This window comes from Paramormyrops kingsleyae, chromosome 2, assembly GCF_048594095.1.
Source record: "Paramormyrops kingsleyae isolate MSU_618 chromosome 2, PKINGS_0.4, whole genome shotgun sequence".
NCBI classification, from domain to species: Eukaryota; Metazoa; Chordata; class Actinopteri; order Osteoglossiformes; family Mormyridae; genus Paramormyrops; species Paramormyrops kingsleyae.
This window is the reverse complement of record NC_132798.1, coordinates 37190018-37212720: the sequence shown is the minus strand read 5'-3', so window position 1 is coordinate 37212720 and position 22703 is coordinate 37190018. Positions and strand designations below refer to the sequence as shown.

Here is a 22703-nt window from a genome sequence, read left to right as displayed (position 1 = left end):
TGCTCAAGGCTGAACAGATTCAGTTCCGCTAACCTCTCCTCGTAAGACATTCCTCTAAGACCAGGAATCATTCTCGTAGCTCTTCGTTGCACCTTTTCTAAGGCAGCAATGTCCTTCTTGAGGTATGGTGACCAAACCTGCACACAGTATTCTAGGTGGGGTCTTACCAAGGAATTATATAAGTGTAACATCACCTCCCTTGACTTAAACTCCACACATCTAGAGATATAACCCAACATTCTGTTCGCCTTTTTTATTGCTTCCCCACATTGGCGAGAGTGGGACATGGAAGCATCAACATACATACCGAGATCTTTCTCGTAATCAGCTACCTTTATTTCAGTGGAACCCATAAAATATCTGTACTGTATATTTCTGCTCCCTGCATGGATTACCTTACATTTATCTGTGTTAAATTTCATCTGCCAAGTATCAGCCCATTCGCTAATTAAATCCAGATCCCGTTGGAGCCTCTCTGCTGCTAGATTAGTATCTGCTACCCCGCCCACCTTAGTGTCGTCTGCAAATTTAACCAGTTTACTGTATGTATTCGTGTCAATATCATTAATGTAAATTAGGAACAATAGTGGTCCTAAAATTGAACCCTGCGGTACCCCACTATAAACGGAGGCCCACTGTGACATAGTGCCTCTAATAACTACTCGCTGCTTCCTATCAGTTAGCCAGTTTTTGATCCAAGCTGCCACAGTTCCTAAAATTCCTGCAGCTTTAAGCTTTAACAAGAGCCGTTTGTGGGGGACAACATCAAAGGCTTTCTGGAAATCTAAGTAAATCACATCATAGGCCTTTTTGTGATCAATTTCACTTGTAGCTTCCTCAAAGAACTCAAGCAGATTCGTTAAGCAGGATCTACCTCTCCTAAATCCATGTTGGCTATCCTTTATAATGTTATTTGCATCTAGGTAATCTACCATTTTCACTTGAATTATAGCTTCCATTATTTTTCCAGTAATGCTAGTTAAACTGATTGGCCTATAGTTTGCCGGATTACTTCTATCCCCTTTTTTGAATATGGGTGTTATATTAGCATGCTTCCAATCTGATGGTACCACACCCGCAGATAACGATTTCTGGAATATTAAAGTCAAAGGTTGGCTAATAATATCCCTCATCTCTTTCAAGACTAAAGGTAAGATGCCATCAGGCCCCTGTGATTTATTTATTTTGAGTTTAGCTAGGCTTAGTATCACATCAACCTCAGTTATACATATATTGGTCATAGACGATGCTGTATTCGTATTAATTGGTGGTAAGTTACTTGTGTTCTCTATTGTGAACACCCTTGAAAAATAATCATTAAACTCATTTACCATATCAATTTCGTTATCAATTATAAGGCCCTTACTATCCTGTAAATTAGTGATTTCAGCTTTTAGTGCTCTCTTGGAGTTAAAATATTGGAAGAAACCTTTACTGTCATGCTTAGCCTCCAATGCAATTTTTCTTTCTACATCCCTCTTTGATAGCCTAATATCATTTTTTAACTCTGCCTGTAGACTTAGATACTCCTGCTTGATTTTGAAATCATTAGTTATTTTCCAGTTGTGGAACAGAGCCCTTTTCCTCCTGACTTTATTCTTAATTTCCTTAGTAAACCAGCTTGGTTGTCGTTTCCTAGATTTAGTTTTGCTAGAAACAGGTATGAAGTCCTCTTGCACTTGCAACAATGTGCTTTTGAAAAATTCCCATGCCTCTTCTACTGTTTTGCTATTTAACTCTGTCCAGTTTACAGTTTCTAATTTCCGTCTCATACCATTAAAGTTAGCCTTCCTAACATTGTATACTTTTAATTTAGACTTTGCTCTTCGGACACTAAAATTAACCTCGAATTTAACCATGTTATGATCACTACCGTACAATGGGCCTAAACCTCTAATTTTCCAATCCTATCCTGGTTATTACAAAAAACGAGATCAAGAAGGGCTTCTCCCCTGGTAGGAGTATTAACAAACTGAGTAAAAAAACAATCCTGTACTAATTCCACCATCTCAAGTTCATTTACAGAAGAGCCAGAGACTGTGTCCCACTGTATCCCAGGTAAATTAAAATCACCCATAACCACCACATCATTTTTATTACTCATAATCCTGATATCATCATATAATATTCTGCTTTCCTCTACAGCTACATTAGGTGCCCTATAACAAACCCCGACAATTAGGCCATTTGAATCTTTAGCATCAAGTTTGATCCATACAGCTTCTGAATTTTTATTTTTATCAGTGAGATCCCTTGCCTGCAAGTTTTCTTTTACGTATACTGCAACACCACCTCCCTTCTTGCCTATCCGGTCTCTACGGAACAACGTATAACCATCCATATTATATTCATCACCATCATTGTCACTCATCCATGTTTCAGTTATTCCTATAATGTCGTAATTGTCTGAAGAAATTAAAGCCTCTAAGTCATTAATTTTGTTTCTAATACTCCTAGCATTCAAATACAGACCACTAATGGTAGGCCTTTTACAGTGTCTACTTTTAATTTTTATTTGGGCTTTCCGTCTCTCCCCACATAAATTCTTAACTGACCTCCCTGCCCCCCCAGTCCCTAGTTTAAACATTCCTCAACTATTCTGCACATACGCCTCCCCAATACACTGGTTCCCCTATGGTTCAGATGCAACCCGTCCGGCTTGAACAGGTCCCACCTGTTCCAGAAGGTCTTCCAGTGCCCCATAAACCTGAACCCCTCTTTCCTACACCACCATTTTAGCCACGCATTTAATCCCCTTATCTCAGCTAATTTTGCCTGACTTGCACGTGGCACGGGAAGTATTCCAGAGAATACCACCGTGGATGTTCTGCTTCTAAGCTTATCCGCGACTTCTATAAATTTATCTTGCAGAACAGCCCTTCTGCCCTTTCCTATGTCATTGGTGCCAACATGCACCACGACCACTGGATCCACCCCGGCTGGGGCCAAAAGCCTGTCCACTCGATCTGGAAGGTCCCCTACCTGGGCACCAGGCAGGCAAGACACCGTACGGGACCCTCTATCACGGGTGCACACATAACTATCTACACCTCTTATAATTGAATCCCCAACTACCACAACCTCCCTCCTACTAGGGTTAGGTGGCTCCTTGGTGCCCAAGGGCCCACCTGCCTCCCCAGTCTCTTCCGGCTCTAAAGCTGGAAGCACCTGAAAGCGGTTAGAAACCGTTACTTCAGGTGATGCCGCCTCTGTGAACTGTGTACGTCCTTTTCTACCTCTACGACCTACGTTCACCCAGCTCTCTCGACCTACCTGTTCATCATTCTCCCCCCTCCCCGCTTGTGACGTACACATAGTCTCCCTAGAAGGCGTATTAACTCTCTCCTTTAACTCATTGCTATGCTGGATGCGAGCCAGCCGCTCCTCTAGGTCACGAACCTGGACCATGAGTGAGTCAACTAACCCACATCGCTCGCAGACGAAGTCCGACTGGACGCAAGCATCCAGAAGGGCAAACATCTTGCAAACACAACACTGAGCTGGCCCCATAATTACCTAACTCACTATGTTCCCGTCCTTTACTCCCAGCCCAGTATATTAATAGAGAATATATAAACTTTTAGTTGATCTAATTAACGTATAGTTAAAACAAAGTGCCGAGTACACTAAAACACTAAATTAACACTTGCGTTAAATCGGTACTTTATTATAAATTATCCGGCAGCGTCAGCGATAACAACCTTTAAATTTAACTTTTAAAATAACCAAATTTACAATTACTTACCCGAGATTAACTTCCTGCTGAACCACGTTTAGCTTAAACTAAAGCGAAGTTGCTCTAGGGAGGCCAAAAACCACAAAAACCCTCTCAAAGCAGGCTACTGCCGGAGCGGGAAAAAAAGTGGAAAATGTCCTCCCGGCCCCGACCGGCGACCGAGCAAAGCTCCGGAGCAACTGACCTTTTAGAGTTAATGTTACCGATGTTCGATAATATTACCCGCGGGTGTTTGATGCGAAGGACGCAAACAGAAACGCCACTCGCGCCCGCAGCTGTCGGTAACACTCACAAGGACAGACAAGTACACACGTAAAAATAAGAGTAAAAAATGAAAACAACAACAACCACCCACGTAACCGTGCTGGCACACAAACGCTCAAATATACTTTACAGATAATTCAAATCAAATCAACCGCTTCAACAGGCACACAACACAACCCGTCCGGCTTGAACAGTACAGCAATCCCAGCATCTCTTCAAATTCAGTCAGATTTTCTGCCAAGCAGTGGTGGAATAAACCAGACAACATTAAAAAGAGTTTCTGCTTAATAAATAAGAAGGAATTAATTCACTGCTTGAATATAACAAAAAAAATGCAGAATGTGATATAATGCTGCAAAACCCTACACATTTTGACAGGGTGCAACCTAATGCTTTCACTGCTGCCCCGCTGAGCTCACACAGAAGCAGTTGGAGCGCAATGTTGTTACACTGAGCACTAAGAAGAGTAGAAGAACATTACAAAACTAGTAACCCTCTAGTTAGCCCAATGGCTGAAGGAAGCTCCCCGCACCCTGCTCAACTTCAAAATCATAAACTATATGAGGTAGGCCAGAGATATTCTGGGTTTTTCATATGAAATGCCACAAAATGGTTCAGATCTGAGATGGTCAAGCTTGGACGATACCAAATATTTGTTGAGTTGAGCCAAAATGTTCACTGGACATCCCATGAGTGTCCCATGAGAACGTCTAAAGAACGTACCGTGAACATTCCTTTAAGGTCCCATAATGTTCACTGGACGTCCCATGACATTTAAAGGATTCCCCAGAAAAACGTCTACGGTACATTTGTGCAAACATTCGGAGGACATCCTGGGGATTTTATTTTGTTAGCTGGAAAGTTAGGAAAATCTAAGAGTTTATAAGAACATTCACAATATGACAATTTTCTATTGATGTTCATGGCCAGCTAATTATTATTACTGTATCGTGAAATAATGGTATACCTAACCAAACACTAGCAAACTCAGTGAATCATAATACTGGTAACATTACTTCAATAATCATCAGAAAAATAACTGCCAATGATATTCATACAAGCTATGCATTAAAGCTATGCATGATTGTAGTTTTAGATAAATGTACTAAAATATTTCCCCAAAAAGAGAAAGGTGTCTGATGAGGAAAATAGTCAGATAATGGTAGTTTAGCTATGGCAGGAGGGGTTCAAAGTTTTGAAAAGTGGCTACTACAATATTATAATGTTCTTACTGGCTGTGTGATCAAATATTTATCATGGTGAGAGAATTATGTAATGTAAAGCATTCTCAAATGTACTATGCACTTGCACTTCCCAGGTACAACAAATCTCTTTTGGGGGGAGGGCAGGTCAGCAAACTGTGCAGAGGGTTGGATGGGGGTGGTTCCTGTGGGGGGGCCTGCCCCCACTGCCAAAAAACATTCTAAAGGAGAGGAAACACTGTAAGCCATTTTTTTATGATTTATTGCAGCTGAGTGAAAAACAGCCATTTTGAGGGCCCAACCCACAAAGTCTGTTAAGGACACCTCAAACTGCATGACTGGTCAGCACCACAGAGACCAGAGAGACCAGTCTAATGTTTTAATTTCATTGCTCAAACACCAGTACTTATGAAAGAATGCCTTGGTAATAGCATGCCAACATACAGCCATGGAAAAAATGAAGAGACCACAGAACAATTTTTTGTTTCACTCATTTCTGAATTTAAGAGTGTGCATATGTGAATAACATGGGCGTAAATTTCATTTAACAGTAGGGGGGGACAATAAATATAAAATTTCTCATGAGCAATTTTTGAAGGGGACACAAATAATACAGTCAAATTGTACTTATGAAGATATGTCCCCACAATGAAAAAATTTGCTTCTATCATTATCATTGTAGCATGGAGACTGTGTCATTATGGTTATTTTCAAAGGTTTTCTCAGGTTCAATGACAAAGCAGATTTTTCTTCAAAACTATTTATTGCATTGTTTGTTATGTTGTTTACAGTCAAGCCATCAACATACAATAAAATTTAAACATGACTTTAAATGCATAATAGAAATTGATTATACAAAAAAATACAGTGGGGTCAGTTCGGACGTAGCACAGTGCTCATTTAGTAAATGCACAGCTAAACAATATGCTAATTGTGGCCGTTAATGTTAAGTTAACATTATGCCAAGTCGTCACAAATAAAACAATGCATGGGAAACGGCTTTGGCGTGTTAGTTGCAGTGCACTATGCAACAAGCTATTGTAAACAAGCTAACGTTAACTAGATAAGTAATATTTTAATCGCTAATATAGCAGATTCATGGAAAATTACATCGGTAATCAGCATTTTTGCCGCAACTAATTTATGAATGAGTCTGCATCAACTACATTAAAGAGAATCGCTTTATTTAAAGTGAATAAAATACCCTACTTACTGGAGTTCAACATTAATTGAGCCACACCCCTGACTCGTGTGCGTGGAGTAGGCGATATGAACTGGGAAAGCAGGCAGTTGGCCAAACCACTGTGAGGAAGGGGAGGGGGAACTTAACTGTTTCTAAATGCATTTTTTGCGTTTGTTTTTTTTTCTACTTACAGAATTATTTTAGATATACATACATATATTTTTCACAATAGATTTATTTTTTTTTATATATACATATATTTTTTTTTGGGGGGGGACAACCCTTGGATAGGGGGGGACATGTCCCCTCCGTCCCCCCCGGGATTTACGCCCATGGTGAATAATGTTTTTTTTTTTTTTTGCAAACTGCAGAATGGTTCTTCCCTGTTTCTCATTAATGAAGGGCTTCTTCCTTGCTTTATGGGACCTCAGTCCTGCTTCTAGGAGCCTGATACAAACTATCCTAGCAGTGCACTTCACACCTGCACTTAATGTTTCCTGTTCCTTTTGAAGGTCACTTGATGTCATCCTCCGATTCGTGAGAAATTCTTGGATAAGTTAACGGTCATCTCTGGCATTAAAAAGTCGCATCCACCCTTTACCTGGCTGGTTTCTGGTCATTCCCGGTGTCTCCTGCTTCAACTTATTCTTGTGTACTGCTGTCTTAGAAATTGTGAACCTGGAAGCAACCTGCTGCTCAGCGCAGCCTTCTGCCAGCAGAATCATGATTAAACTGGGATTTAAAAATGTAGATTTGTTTAAAAATATAGAGTAGTCTTTTTTTTTTTCCATGTATTTTCAGCCAGGGGAAACAAGTAAGAAGCATACAGAGTTACCGCCAAGCTAGTTCCAATTACCACCTGTATACAGCCACAGCTGCCCTTCTGTAACTCCCCTAATACTAAAATGACTGCATTGACATTGTATTTCTGATAGTTATCGTATTGTAGTACAGAGAGATACATGCTTTTCTATGAAGTCTGTAACACTGAATCTGCTGTATGGCACAAAATCAGTAATAGTCATGGAACGTTAATGAACAGATTAATCTTCTGAGCCGGGTACAGGACATCAGAGCCGGCTACAGGACATCAGAGCTGGCTACAGGACATCAGAGCCGGGTACAGGACATCAGAGCGAGTAAAAAAAAAGTGACAGGAAGGCCTCACCAACACACTAATAACCACAATGTCTGCTGCCTTTTTCCTGGGCTCTCAAAACATCTTGATACTCATTTCTGGAAGTTATCTTTGGATGTTACAGGCAGTGACAGGAAGTCTCTCGGCACAGAGGGAGAGGTTTTCCCATCCAAACTCCGCGCTAATCTTTTGATTACTCAGGTGAACAAACAACCACAGGGTCCCAGTGGACCAGCCAAACCAAAACAGAAAATACCACAGGACTCCAAACATGCAAACTTCGTACAACAATCGCTGAAGGGAAAACATGGCATGTGAGGGAGGTACAGTGGCTGTTATAGCATTCACAAGGCAGCTAAAATATCAGATACAAATACTAGCTATACAAACAGCCTCTTCATGTAAAAACGGTTACCACGCAACAACTGAGCAAGGTTATAAATAATGGTAACTTTTATTTATATTCCCAAGTAGACCAGGGCCTGTATCAACAAGCCAGATTTCTTGCTTAGTGCCATAACTTGTCAGATTTAACAGCAGTTTAAATGGAGTTTCTCTTTGTTCACTAACATTTAGCCCAGATTACATTAAATCTGATGTTATTCAATTAAGCAAAAAATCCTGGCTCATGATACAGGCCCCAGAACAGCCATCTGCAAGTGCAACAACCTGGCTGGACTCCCCTGGGAGCAGCGTGTGGCTCAGCAGGCAAAGCCTCTGTGCCAGTAATCACAAAGTCACCGGTTTGTTCCAGGCCTCAGTAGAATAGTCACATCTGTGTTCCCCTGAGCAAGGCCCGTAACCCCCAGCTCCATGGGCGCCGCTGCAGGTGGCTGCCCTTTGCTACCAAGCTTGCTCTGACCTATATATGTGTCATGGAGAGCAAGATGGGGTAGGTGAGATGAGAATTTCCCCACGAGGGATCAATAATTTATTATTATTATTAAAATCCATCCATCCATTTTCTGTGTCCGCTTGTCCTATTCAGGGTCGAAGGGGTCTGGAGCCTATCCCGGAAGCTACAGGCACAAGACAGGGAATAACTCAGGAGGAGGCAACCCATCGCACGGTACATTCACTCACACATGAACAGCAGTCCAGGAACATTCCCCCAAATAAACACCACACTGTGAAATCCAAGCCAGGCATATCATAGGAATATCAAGTTACAGTGATTGAATTTGCCCTGTATGTTTAATAAATTACAGCCATGCAGTGACAAAAAATATCAGATAATATCACCTTTGTGTGACTCAGCAGCCTAGTCCAGCAAGAAATGAATGGATTACCTCAAACGTGGACAAATTACATTAGTTGGATGGAGTTTCTTTCTCTTTCACACAGACACACACACACACACACACACACACACACACAAAGGGTGCAGACTAATGACTGTGGTATTAACAATGCTAAGAGACCATTGATCGTTACTTTTAAATGTATGTCCCTCATTTAAAAATATATATAAAATAAACACATCTAATTTATTTATCAGTACTAAGAGTGAATGAAGCATTATCTTTACTTTGTAGCTGCTAATCTGACAGGATTATAGGGGAGCAGAATAATCCCGGACCTACCCCATATATTAAATAACCCCTAGGAATGATTCAGTAATGAGACACTGCTCACAATTCTACTCAATGCCTCAGCATGTCATGATGTGGGGTAATATATATTTCCTGCAGCAGTGTATCACTCATCAAGGCCCAGACTAACACACTTACTCCAAGAGGGTCAGGAAACAGCAGGTAGTCTGCAGCATAAACCTCATTTATTCAGACATCTTTTACAAAAAAGGGCCACTAGCTGTCTGAAGTTTTAATTGTAAAATGAAAGGGGCTAGCACTCATTCCATCAACTTCTTCAAGGTGAAAAAAATGACCCATGCCAAAGACCCCAGCTAATGGTGAATGCGGTCTTGGTTTGGACATCACGGGCCAATTTTACCCACCAATAATCGCTTTGAAGGTCTAAGGAGCTGAACCACGTCTCTCAATGTCATCCAGTGCATCATCAAGTCCTTCTTCTGGCAGCGGAAATGCAACACGCTAGCGCAATGCCTGGTTCCCGGGATCCCCCCACTGGTTTGCTGCTGTTGCCTCTCTGCACCTCATCGAAGTTTTAAGCTGCCAATATTTTCAGATCAGGTCGTCAATTTCTTCCCACTTTTGACACCATTCTATCAACTGCATTGTAATGAGATGACAGCTCTTTTAAAAGTGAAAGGTGTTCTCTTTACTGATCACCAGCACTAATCAGACTAGTAGCACGAGAGACGCGAAAGCCAACAATTAACGCCACAGTCACGTTCATGGTTGCAAGCTAACAAAACACACACGCTACATGGCAAACATGACACAGATACAACATTCAACATTTACAACAAAAATACATGAATTCACATAGTCCTTGCTAAATACCTGCAGTGCGATACAAGACATACCACTAAAGTGCATAATTGGTCCTGCTGACCAACCCCAGCATCACAATATTAATAACCAACATTTCACATTAAAGCTTCATTTCAGTCCCAAGGTGAGTGTGTAGCCAGATAACATGAACTAACAAATCCATTGTCACAATGCTACTTTAAAACTCAAAGGTCATGATGTAATATTATTATTCATGTGATTGAATGGCATCTTCTTTTGGTGCATCTTCTAATTAGAAAAACAACAGTTGCTGGTGGCTTCAGTATAAAATGGTTTAATAAGAGACACGTTTACCAACACAACATTCAACTTCTCAGACGCATGAATACCAGACTGCAGTGTCCTTCTGGAAGGATGCTGCATTACAATTTATAGTAGGAATGGGCTGGTCAACATTTTTTCAATTCCTATACGACTCCAATACACAACTGCCAGTACCGAAAAAGATTCTGATACAAGAGCTCTTTTTATTTTAATATTTTAGTATAAAAATGTATATCATATATAAATATGTATACTTTGTATATTCTTAATATGTTTTAAAACTAGTGAATACAAATGGAAAAACTGTATGCCAAAAAAACGTTAATTAGGCTACTGGAAACATACATGACATACTGTTCTACCTTGTTTGTACATCTCGTTTTAAGCATTTTTGCGGCATTTGCAGTTCAATTTGAATATCGTCCAAGTGAGGATACGCAAGTGGCAAATGCTTAAAGTGCCCCACAATTTTTCTCCCACTGGCAACAGCGTCATTTACACTTCATTGCAATAGCAGCCGCTCATGTATCACAAGCTGTAGTGAGCGTGCAACACAGCCCAAGCTAGCGATTCCCAAATCATCCATTGCTTTTTTCATATTGTACCGCACTTGCATGGTGTTTAGTAGGATTTTCTGCTAAACGCTGCTTCCACCTCTCAAAACTATTTTTTACAAAGATTCCAAATTGCTGTACTACTAATTGTTGTTAAAGGTGTAATACACAGTACTTCCAGATCATCACCCTCTTATCTGACGTTCTTATGCTCCTCATACTAAAAATATACGTGACATCACTGCACAGTAGCAAAAAAAACTGAATGGCAGTGTTAGCGTTCAGCTTGAATGCCGCAAAAAAACACATCTGAAATGGGAACGAGCTGTCCTGCTATTGATTATAGAAATTAATTTTAAAAGAAATAGGAGCTTTCTTTTTACAGACTACGGAAAACTAAACAATTGGACGTGGATAGGTCACATATAGCCAATACCAGATTTGTCTGGATCGGTGTCGATACCCATCTGAATATCGGATCAGTGCACCTCTTATTTCTAGCAACATTACATGGCAGTAAGGAAATTGTAACACACAGGCTAAGGCCATGTAACACCATGGCAACACAGTGTCAATGTAACACACAGGCTAAGGCCATGTAACACCATGGCAACACAGTGTCAATGTAACACACAGGCTAAGGCCATGTAACACCATGGCAACACTGTCAATGTAACACACAGGCTAAGGCCATGTAACACCATGGCAACACAGTGTCAATGTAACACACAGGCTAAGGCCATGTAACGCCACGGCAAAACAGTGTCATATATATATGTAAATACATAAATATGTAAGTATAGAAACAAATGTGTATGTAAATACAGAAACAAGTGTATATGTAAACACAGAAACAAATAGGTATTTAAATACAGAAACAAACCCCTGCAGCCTCGAACACAGTGACACATCACTAAACTGACAAGCATACCCCACCGCCTTAAAAAATTATAAAAGCATTTCACACACATTAAAGACCAGTCATTTCCACCACCACCACCTCATCTTCTATACCCTGCCCCACCTAACTCTTCCTCAGTAAGTAAAATATCAACAATAACAATAATATATTGGGTGAATAAGGCACCAGCATGGCCACTGATTTGTTAATGTGAGTGATCTCTAATTTGGGCAGGTCATCCGTGGAGGCCTGACAGTTCATTTACGAAACCTTTCATTGACCTAAGAGCAGATGTATTTTCAGGGGCACGGCTTGAAATCCCGACCCGCCTGACAAACCCTCACCCTGGGTACCCATCCCGAAACTGCTGGCAAATTCCATGGCCCCTGTCCTCATCTACAGTAAGTCCCCTGAATCATTCAGGATTTCCACCTCATTTACGGCACCCTCTATTTTATCCTCCCATCCCTCGCACCTGGATCAGCAGGTACTTCTCCAACTTCATCTGTGCCTGTTAAAGGGCTCACCTCCGTACAATTGCACTGTGCTCCAGACTCTTCCAGCTTATGCGCCACCCAAGTGCCATAAAGACCACACATCTGCCAAGCAATTTATTCAGTGAGGATTTGTAAAAAGTGTTTGAGATGAATTGTCTTAACTATATACGTACACACATACCTATTTGGTACAGTCATTTAATAATAATAATCAATACTTTATTAATCCCAATGGGGAAGTTGTCTTTACGCCTCCCTCAACTTGCTCTTTGTGTCAAGTTGTTTTTAAGTTGTCCGTGAAGGGCAGCCACCCATAGCAGCACCCAAGGAGCTGGGGGTTAAGGACCTTGCTCAAGGACCCGCAGATGTGCTGAGGCTGGGTTTGAACCAGCAACCTTGTGATTACAGGCACACAGGCTCAGGCCACTTAGCCACTTCGCTGCCCTCCTTATTTAACTGAAAGGATCAACCACCGAGGCCAGAACTGAAACCAGACTCAGAATTGTCTGCACAATACATGCCTTTTCATTATGAATAAAGCATCTGTGCTCAGCATATTGAACGCTGGCCAAAACATGGTGCACAATAAAGCCAAATCTGCATGAAGCTGTACGACGCACAGAAAGGCATCAAACCAAACTGAGATAACAGAATTTCATCAGAATCTCACGCGGATCCTGTAAGGACTATTAACATAGTTTTCAATGTATAGATTTAAGAGGCCTCAAGAGCCAGACTTAGAAACAGAGAAATGTCAGCAAAAATTATTAAATACTTTGGCAAACCCACACAAGTGTCCTTATGACTTATAACTGTTAACATACTAAGAAAAACGTAATTAATTCAGGTTCTCAGAATTAATTCTCTCTCCCAAGACTGTAAAGCATGTACCACCTACCAGCCTGGTTATATGATGATATACAGGAACTGAGAAAGAAAGAAGAATCCTTGATGTTTCACACAGTCACCAGTTCAGCCTCCTAGTGATGGAGTCAACAGGAACTTGTGCTGTAGCTGAACACTTTTAGTGGCCTATGAGCACAGTGACTTTGCCGGACCCCACAGACTCCTTCGGCTGGTGTCCGGTATCACAGGTTCTGGGTTTCCAGCTGAGATATCGCATTTCCCATTCCCGGGTACACGCTCCAGAACCTCACCTTTTTGTTGGCATAACAGCATTTCTCTAGTCCTCACATCTACTGTATATATCTGTTCAATGTTTTATCTGATCTAAACATCAAGACTTATGTGAACTTGCATGAGTAAAACACCGTCTCACAATCCCTCTTCATACATGTACCCCCCACATCAACAGGAAACATTTACTGATCCGGACAGTGCCTGCAGTCAAATGCCCAAGGTATCAAAACACTGTTAAAAGCTGAATTGTAATTTTTGAGGTTGTCCCATCCTCCAAGTACGTGATGGAAACGCAAGTGGGAGCTCTGACACCTACCTGACATTTAAGCACCTTTTCTGTAATTGAAATACATTTGAAAAGTGGTTGCGTTACATAATGGAAAATAATTCCAAACACCATCCATGACACCAGTCCATGACATCAGAATTAGACCTATATCAGAAAAAAAGTTATCAAAGGTTTGTATTTAAAAATTGGACTAAAACAAATCCATGTTGACACATTACAGTATGTGAGTACACAGGTAGAAACACACTTAACTACATAGTTTAATGTCCCAAAACCGATTTGCTATTCAAAGTATGTTAATTTAAATAAATGCACCTGTTAATACCACAGCCGACATTCTTACTAGACAAACCTAGTAAACCCTAAAAACCCAAATCTTCATTAGGTTGTGTATTTATAGCCTACTAGTTAATACTAGGGAAAATTCTTTTCGTGGTAAGTTACCAGTTAATGTGTTTTCATGGTAAATGAAATAGGCCTATGTTTAATTACTAGAGTGGTTACTGTTTATGCGGATAAATAAATAAAATAGCGACGCTTGTTACTGACTCAGCTGTAAGCACTTAAAAAACGATTTTACTACAGGGATCAGCGACAATATTAATATATACAAACCCCGAAGGTTTTATTCCTGAAGATGCACATCACGTGGGGAGCGCGGCTCAATTTCAATATTTTCCCCACTTTGACGTCGTAACAAACCGCTCATTTAAATAAGAAAAACACTTAAGGGGGAAATGCAGGTGATCATGTCTTTTTGTAGAAACTGCGTTAAGTGTCTATAAGCTGTTCCTGAAATCTCTGTACTAGCAAACCAAACCGGCTTAATTTAAAGTAGCTGATGTAGGTTCAACTCGCAAATAGCGGTACAGCGCTCTTACGATGTTATGTGTAACTTTGTGAAATATCAGTATCGGAGTAGGAATCCCTAAATATATTATATCCTTTTTTTTTTTTTTAGCAATGCTTAAAAACACGTTATTCGCCTTCCCCGCTGTCCAGTTTGCCGGCTCATACTGAGCCCAGTGTCCACCTACCTTTAGTCCGCCTGAGTAGAGGAACAGACGGGGGATGCACATTCGCCTGGAATAGTGTGCACGGCAGGTGTCCGGGTTTCGAGGCAAAATGAATGAGTAACTAGGAAAAAAAGAATCGGACGTGTTTTTTTTGTGGCGAGTCACTGAGATTCTCGCACCCCACTTCAGCGCAGCAGGAAGCGAGTAGCGATAAAACACCTCGCTGGTTTTCATGCGTTCACCTCCTGCCATCAAACGAGAAGCGTAAATGCAAAGGAGCTGCACGTAAAGTAATCTCTCAGCACTACCCACAGTACAGAAAAAAAACTCTGCAATGTTTTTAGTTTTGTGTCTTATTCGTTAAGAGCATCTTTGTTTATTATAATTCTAGTGCCGTAAATTGCAAAGTCATTCCCCATCATTACGCGATAGAGTTTTGTTTGCTTATCTAAATACCCGCTGCTGTATCTGGAAAATATTTTCATACTCTTTTTCATATCCATCCGTGTATAGCAATTCTGATATCCCCTGTATACCTAAGTATAGTAAGGTTCCGCATTTAACAAAATTAGTCACGGTGTTTAGAGATGCACTGATCAAAGTATTAATTTTTCCAAAACAGTCGTCAAAGTTATTTGATATGCTGTTGCACAGAACAGAAATTGGATGTACATACTACTTTAAATATTCTGACCGTTCATGCTGTATCGCAAAGAGCTGCTGCAATATGTCTTATGGAGGAAAGGTGACTTAACTAAAATAGACCTGGGCTGCCAGCTGTCACCTTGACACCCATGGCTCAAAGCATCCATTTCGTGACAAATCTGTGTTCATAACAACCACAGCACTGCAGATTATGCAGGTACGGTAGAAATTTAATCAGGGGCACCTGAATATCACTGTATTGGGGCTGTAAAAATAAACACTTGTTTCATGCTGATTGTAACAACAAATATAGTCCCAATATGTACAGAACCAAAAGTCCAAATGACTCATCCCAGTGACAGTAACATAACCCATGCAATCTCCAAACTGGTCCCAGTGACAGTAATGTAACCCAAGCAATCTCCAAACTGGTCCCAGTTACAGTAACATAAATCATGCAATCTCCCAACTGGTCCCAGTATCAGTCATATAGGTCATGCAAACTTCAAACTGATTCCAGTAACTCATGTTAACCAAACAATCTCTGAACGGGTTCCAATATCTGTGGGCCTATGCCAATGGAGAGGCCCATCTAACCTTCAGCTATGTGACCGGATCAGGAATGAATGGCATTTGTGTCAGGATGGGGGGTGTGTTGTTGGGACACAAGTCACAAGGAGGAATATCTGATCCCACAATCCATAGAGTATTCCCTTGTCAGCCATCCATTTGCTTTAGAGCCTTTTGCTTTTGATTCATATGCTTCTGAAAGCCTTGTTTGATGATACACGGTAACTGTGGCCTGTTTTTTAGGAAAGAAATATTTTCCATTGTAAAATAGAGACAGAGTAAGAATACATTCCATGCAACTGGCAGCAATTATGTATTCGCACATCACCCACTACTATGGGCTCTTCAAATTCAGCTTCTCACATGAGAATTGAAAGGCCAGAGTCAAGAGTGTAAGATCACTGTAGGTAAGTGAGTGGTGGTGTGCTGGGCCAGATTGAAGGTACCAGCCCATCCAGTCAGTAAATTTAAATGAATGATCACTGTGCGTAGTGCTAGAGGGGCTGGGGTCAGTTTGCCAACTGTGGCTGGTATAGATCAACAGCCAGGGAGGGACCCCTGATTTTGCCAGGACCTTAGGCTGAAGCCTATGCATTAATCCATACCTGCATCCATGGCATTTATCCAATGCTGCCTGACACCCCTCCCAAGGATCAGAGGTTAGCAGACAATCATAGGGCACACACTCATACCATAATGGCAATATAGAGACACCTAACACATCTTTTTGGGCTGTGTGAGGAAACATGCAGAGACACAGGAAGAACAAGCACACGCCAGACTCACAAAGCCAGGAGTGAGATTCGAGCCCTGTAGGTATGAGGCTCCACTATGCCTCAGCGATGGCTTAATGGTTAGGGAAGCACACTTATAATTGAAATATTGCAGGTTTGAATCCCTGACCAGCAAGGCACCACTGCAGTACCCTGAGCAAGGTACTGCTCCCTGGGTGCAGAATTAGCTGCCCCTTGCTATGTCATGATGTCGCATATGGGTTAAATGCAGAGGACACATTTTGCTGTGGTGTGTCAGCAATGATCACTAAAATAAATACTGATAAATGAATTTTTGTTTGGCCAAGCACCAAGAGTCTGATGTCCACACCACAGTCTGTGGCAGCCCTTTGCTGTAGCCCCTACAACCCAACACCCCTTATATTTGGTCATGTGTTTTCCTTAGACCGAAGCCAAAACTTCTGCTTTTGTATTTGCTTTCATCATCAGTCAAAACTGTCTCATGAGCCTCACTGCTACATTTCAGTTGTTATCAGTTGGCTTTTGGCAGTGAGTGAGATTCTACCCAAGCTAGATTTCCTCCTTTCTTATCTTATTCAGCAAAGCTGTGCATGTAAGGGGATTTGACTATTTAATCGATATATGTTGCCTGCGATATAGTTTAACTTTAAAGGTTTCAGTGGAAATGCAAAAATAGCGCCAACGTCAGAACAAACGGAATGATTGCTCTTAGGCAGTGACACAGACTGTCTGCGCCAACCGCAGAGTCTGCTTGACCTTTTTTGCAAGAGTGTTCTGTAATTCGAGAGCAGTGTGAACGGTGATCGCAGATAGCCAACTGACTCCACTCCACCTGCTGTAAATGGGGGTGTTTTTATTCTGACCTCCTGCTCACTGAGTCCCACACTCTAGTGATCCCTTTGCTGAAGGCCAAGGGTACTTGTAAGGTTCACTCCCCCCTTCACAGCCAGTTTGGAAACTTCTTCCATAGATTTAAATCAAACCTATATTGTTTTCAGTAAGGATGGATTATTAGCCTATAAGCTTTTGTATAGCAAATATTGTTTAAGACTATATTTAGTCACTTATCAAATATTAATGATAAATTCAGGATAAAACAAGAAAGATTCCATGTCTACTGATACTTACGGCAAACTATTTAAAATATTTAAAAGCTTAATTAAGCCAAAGTTTATAATTTCAATTTCTTTGTGGGTTATACTTTTTCTGTATCTCATATATCGTTAACAGACACAATCATTAATTAGCTAGCAATAACCAATGATGAAAGTGGCTGGTTTTTCACATGTACCCAGTATCGGAGATACATCCCTCCAGCTTCTAACCATTTATCCCGGGCAGCATAGGGCACAAGGCTGAACTGGTTGCCCACCTATGGCAGGGCACATATACATGCGCAATCACACACTATGATTAATTTAGGGATGCCAGTAAACCAACCAGCATGGAGTCCCAGAAGAGTTAAAACCTGAATGACATGGGGAGAACATGCAAACCCTACACAGAGCAGAAGCTGGATTTGAACCTCCAACCCAGGAGGTGTAAGCCATCACACTACCCCCAACATCAGGGGTATGTTTGAAAAACAGTGCATCATTATTTGGACACTCATACAAAGCAAAGCAATATTCAGAGATTGCACATTCATACCCAATTCTAAGAATGCTCATTTTTATATGGGAAGGGATAACCCAGATCTCTACCTGCTAACAATTAAACTTATTAAATTTCTATAGCAGAAAAAACCTGTTTGTCCAGCCCCAACATCCAAGTGGGCCCAACCTCTCAAAGTCCCTCCTGCTGTGCAGTAATGTGACCAAAGTGCTTTCAGAAAAAACTTCTCCCTAAACGAACTGTTTCACTGTCAAGAGCCACTTCCCCACCAGCCCAGGAGACATAGATGTGGAATGCGGGAGCTCTTTAGCACTCTTGGCTTTGGCAGCCAGAGTCTGTCACATACTTTCCAAAATGCACTATCCATCCATGGAATTTTGGGACAAACACTTGCCTCTCATGTCCTTCGCCACCAAGGTTCTCCCCAAAAGCAAACATCCTTAAGTAAAGGAGCAAGTCATCTGTATTTTATATTTTAAGAAAAAAAAACAACTACTAAAGTCACCAGGAGACACTGATTTCTCAATTAATGTCAAAGTACAAAATAAGAGGATTTTTGCATATCCACCAAATTATTGCTGTTTACAAGGTCCTTATTAATATGAACAGCTTTTGTTTTAATTTCATTTATACATACACTCACCTAAAGGATTATTAGGAACACCATACTAATACGGTGTTTGACCCCCTTTCGCCTTCAGAACTGCCTTAATTCTACGTGGCATTGATTCAACAAGGTGCTCAAAGCATTCTTTAGAAATGTTGGCCCATATTGATAGGATAGCATCTTGCAGTTGATGGAGATTTGTGGGATGCACATCCAGGGCACGAAGCTCCCGTTCCACCACATCCCAAAGATGCTCTATTGGGTTGAGATCTGGTGACTGTGGGGGCCATTGTAGTACAGTGAACTCATTGTCATGTTCAAGAAACCAATTTGAAATGATTTGAGCTTTGTGACATGGTGCATTATCCTGCAGGAAGTAGCCATCAGAGGATGGGTACATGGTGGTCATAAAGGGATGGACATGGTCAGAAACAATGCTCAGGTAGGCCGTGGCATTTAAACGATGCCCAATTGGCACTAAGGGGCCTAAAGTGTGCCAAGAAAACATCCCCCACACCATTACACCACCAGCACCAGCCTGCACAGTGGTAACAAGGCATGATGGATCCATGTTCTCATTCTGTTTACGCCAAATTCTGACTCTACCATTTGAATGTCTCAACAGAAATCGAGACTCATCAGACCAGGCAACATTTTTCCAGTCTTCAACTGTCCAATTTTGGTGAGCTCGTGCAAATTGTAGCCTCTTTTTCCTATTTGTAGTGGAGATGAGTGGTACCCGGTGGGGTCTTCTGCTGTTGTAGCCCATCCGCCTCAAGGTTGTGCGTGTTGTGGCTTCACAAATGCTTTGCTGCATACCTCGGTTGTAATGAGTGGTTATTTCAGTCAAAGTTGCTCTTCTATCAGCTTGAATCAGTCGGCCCATTCTCCTCTGACCTCTAGCATCAACAAGGCTTTTTCGCCCACAGGACTGCCGCATACTGGATGTTTTTCCCTTTGCACACCATTCTTTGTAAACCCTAGAAATGGATGTGCGTGAAAATCCCAGTAACTGAGCAGATTGTGAAATACTCAGACCGGCCCGTCTGGCACCAACAACCATGCCACACTCTAAATTGCTTAAATCACCTTTCTTTCCCATTCTGACATTCAGTTTGGAGTTCAGGAGATTGTCTTGACCAGGAACACACCCCTAAATGCATTGAAGCAACTGCCATGTGATTGGTTTATTAGATAATTGCATTAATGAGAAATTGAACAGGTGTTCCTAATAATCCTTTAGGTGAGTGTATATACATACACATACACTCAATGGCAAGTTTATTAATTAAACCAGCTCACTTTGTTTTTTTTTAAAGACCAATATTTTAAATTAATTTATTTATGATATCCATCTGTCAATCATCGAGCTCCATCTCCAGTACAGAGTCACATAGATCTGGGCAGTAAAAAGTTAAAAATCACTCAAAGGGTCTTAGCAGAAGGTATAACTGCAAGTTCAAACAGAACCTAAATAATGCAACAGTTTAATAAGTACAAATTTGATCTAACAACTAGAGTTGTGTCTCACAGCTAAAGTATAAGTTTAAATGCTATTAGTCTTCACAGCTTGTATTTATTTTGCTTGGACACTGCAAACCAGTTTAGCTGATACAACTGAAAGCCAGGGCATGAAGCATCTTAGCAGTAAGCCGGTAATTATGTTTTCATTTAATATGCACAATGAAAAAGATTAATGTCAATGAGATCAGGACGGGAACCTTTTCCTCAGTGCCCCCGGGATCTGATTCCTGCTCCACCCCTCTTTTCTCCTCCATAAAACCTCAACTTGCCAAGCTGTATGTCTGTGCAGATCAACAATAGGCATAAAAATAGTACTGGCTCCTTTTAATGGAAGTCTCAGGGTGGATGACTTGTTAAACCATCCCCACAAGGTAAACCATTACATGACTCAGGAGGGGGAAGCAAGGCTTTACCTATGCTGTTTACAGCAGGGATGGACAACTGTTGACCTCAAATGGGAATATAGTCAGGCAGTAGAAGGAGTATTTTGAGGACCTCCAGAATCCTACCGATATGCCTTCCTTGGAAGAAGCAGAGCTGGAAGACTCAGACAAGGACTTACCCATTACAGGGACTGAGGTCACTGAAGTAGTCAAAAAACTCTTCAGTGGTAAGGATGCAAAGGTAGATGAGATTCACCCTGAGTTCTTGAATGGTGTTGATGTTTTTGGGCTGTCTTTGCCAGACCGGAGTGGTGGAATGAGTCTTTAAGAAAGGCAACTGGGGGATGTGTTCACACTTCTCAGTCTCCCTGGGAAGGTCTATGCTGGGTTACTGGAGAGGAGGGACTGCCCATTGGTCAAACCTCGGATCCAGAAGGAACAATGCCGATTCCTTCCAGGACACGGAATGCTGGACCAGCTCTTCACCCATACAAGAGGTTTCATGGGAGTTTGCCAAACCAGTCTACAGGTGTTTTGTGGACTTGGAAACGGCATACGATCATGTCCCTCCTGGAGGTCCTGAGGGGGATGCTTCATGGGGTATGGAGTCCGCTATTGCGGGCCATCGGCAAGAGTAAGAGTTTGGTTCACGTCATCCACATCTGAGGTCACTGTTCTCGACCGGAAAAGGGTGGATTGCTCTCTCCGGGTGGGGGATAAGTTACTGCCTCAAGCAGAGGAATTTAAGTATCTCTGCCTGTGACAGCAGGCAGTGGGGAAAATAAGGAGGACACTACCCTATGGTCACAAGCTTTGGGTAGTGACCAAAAGAATAAGTGGCAGAAATGAGTTTCCTTCATGGGGTGTCTGGGCTCAGCCTTAGAGAAAGGGTGAGTAGCACAGACATTTGGCAGGACCTCAAAGTAGAGATGATGGATAGAACAATGGATAGATGGATGGATGGATTTGTCCCCTATTCTTTTCTGGAAAGTATGAAAGGCCATCAGGTCACATGGCAGCTTCAGGTTCAACCCAGCTGAAATGTCAGTAGTTTTTCTTGCGGCCACCCACAGCAGCCCGGCTTCAGTGCCTGATATATCATTTCCTTTGCTTTCTGGTGGTGTGCTCATCAGTGTTACTGCAGCTTCAGGGTCATAGGTAACTTTTATAGTTAAGGGAAGCAAGGTAGCTCTGCGGTAGCACTGTCACCCCATAGTTCCGGGGCTGGGGATTTGAACCCCACCCCCATATGCTGTATGTGTGTGGATTACATATGTATTACATTGTGGAGACCAAATGTCCCCACCCTGTTATAAAAATCTGTTCTTTTGACGTTGTGGGGACTATTTTCCTGGTCCCCATATAGGAAAACTCTTTTTTTTATAAAACTATTATTTTTAAAAAATCCTGACTGCAATGAAAAAACTAAAAATGCAAAAACTTTTGTATTTTGTTTGGTTATTTATGATTTATGGTTATGGATAGGGCTGGGTAGGGGTTAAGGTTGTCATAGTTTGCATTAGCATTTTTCCCATAGAAATGAATGAGCGGGCCCCATAAGAATAGGTATACCTGTCATATGTGTGTGTGTGTGTGTGTGTGTGTGTGTGATTTGTATGTTCTCCCCATGTCAGGTGGGATTCCCCACTTCCAAAAACATGCTGTTAGGTGATTTAGCACCTCTAACTTGCTCACATTGTGACTCTGTGCCCTGAAATGAAGTGCCCCCCCTCTGCTGTGTCCCCCTGTAGCCCCTGGTAACCCTGACCAGGATCAGCAGTTGGAGGATGGATGATTAAGGACTTGGATCACCAATCCCCACACTGGCAGCTGAAGTCCCAGGAAGCTCCCTGCTAGAGTGAGGCAAAGTTCCTCAGCTTGAATTCCAGCAGTGAGATAACAAGCTGCATAACTTAAGCTCCCTTTGGGTAAGGTTTCAGCCCTGCCACCAGTGGAATAATTCCCCGGGGGTGTGCATGTGTG

General features: G+C 41.6%; 1 protein-coding gene across 11 annotated transcripts in view; it reads right to left on the bottom strand.

The window, feature by feature from the left end:
• The window catches only part of wscd2 (WSC domain containing 2), a 91288-nt gene that overhangs the window by 65110 nt on the left and 3475 nt on the right, over positions 1-22703 (bottom strand). For 2 of the 11 annotated variants that reach the window (XM_023804370.2, XM_023804372.2), the window contains exons 1-2: positions 14644-14897; positions 13634-13750 (exon numbers count right to left, since the gene is read on the bottom strand). The exons of 2 other annotated variants lie outside the window; for them this stretch is intronic. The gene's annotated coding sequence lies outside the window, so the exon portion shown is untranslated. 7 more of the 11 variants (XM_023804371.2, XM_023804369.2, XM_023804373.2 and 4 more) reach the window with 5 other exon arrangements.